Source organism: Priapulus caudatus, unplaced genomic scaffold (assembly GCF_000485595.1).
Source record: "Priapulus caudatus unplaced genomic scaffold, Priapulus_caudatus-5.0.1 Scaffold452, whole genome shotgun sequence".
Classification (NCBI taxonomy): domain Eukaryota; kingdom Metazoa; phylum Priapulida; class Priapulimorpha; order Priapulimorphida; family Priapulidae; genus Priapulus; species Priapulus caudatus.
Genome location: NW_014577513.1, coordinates 64872 through 66339, shown reverse-complemented (window position 1 = coordinate 66339; position 1468 = coordinate 64872).

Sequence of the window (1468 nt, the reverse complement as noted above, 5' to 3'; positions counted from 1 at the left end):
TGCTACTGAAGACGAAACCACTACAACAAACATGCCCGTGCTACTGAAGACGAAACCACTACAACAACCATGCCCGCCCTACTGAAGACGAAACCACTACAACAAACATGCCCGCCCTACTGAAGACAAAATCACTACAACAAACATGGCCCCCCTACTGAAGACAAAACCACTACAACACACATGCCCGCCCTACTAAAGACAAAACCACTTCAACAAACATGCCCGCCCTACTGAAGACAAAACCACTACAACAAACATGCCCGCCCTACTCAAGACAAAACCACTACAACAAACATGCCCGCCCTACTGAAGACAAAACCACTACAACAAACATGCCCGCCCTACTGAAGACAAAACCACTACAACAAACATGGCCACCCTACTGAAGAAGAAACAACTAAAACAAACATGACTGCTCTACTAAAGACAAAACCACTACAACAAACATGCTCGCCCTACTGAAGACGAAACCACTACAACAAACAACAAGTGCCGCGGAGCGACAGCGCTCATCTAACGTCTACTGCGGTGACACTGTGGTGGAGTGGTGGGATTCTAGTAAACCCTGTTAGTCCCAAATGTGTTCCCATACGCGCCAAAACAGTGGAAGACACAGGGATGGTATCTGGAACCTTCTCAAAGGAATGTTCGTTGGGATCGTTAGGAAAGTTGCCACGAGATGGCGTGTACGTTTAAGTGTCTCAAGATTAAAAATAGAAGCTCCCATCGTACGTAACAACTATTTGCAAGACAGAATAGGTAAGCACTCATCCATTTACCTACGCAAGCCTACAGGCTGAAATAGAGAGCTCCCACCTGTAACTAATTAACGCAGGCAAAAACTACACAGTATACTATCACCACCACATGCACTGGCAGTGGCCACTGGCAGTGGCCACTGGCAGTGGCATAAGTTACATGTAACACACTGACAGTACAGAATGCCATAGAAATTATACGATTTAAAGAGCATAAACCTTCTTCAACAAAATTTAGCTTTTGAAATTCCACTGTGACATTGTAGCCTCATACATCCAGGCATGTATAGATTCTACTACCAAACCCGGCAGTCAAATTCTTTCTAACAGTAAGCAAATCCATGTTTACCCCTCCTCTTGAGGGTCAAAATGTTATCCGACACTTACTCTTCGCATGTCAGCAGAAAGTACATTTCATGGTCCTTTCAACAAAACCATAAAAATGCTTGTTGAAAAAGAAGTTTTTCAATCGCTCCGTCAGACCATGTCCTCAGAAAATGTCTAAAATCTGCCCTGTGCCCCATTGACATTTGACCTGTGATCTCCAATTTCGGCACAGTGATAGCTTTTCCTACCATGATGCTATACACCGACTATCACGAGCCTAGGTCGAGCCGTTTAGGTTTGTGCCGCAATTCTGCATTTCCTCCCTATACCTTAAGTTAAGGAAAAAACGTTCCCTTCTTTTACACTTCTTGACCTTGGAC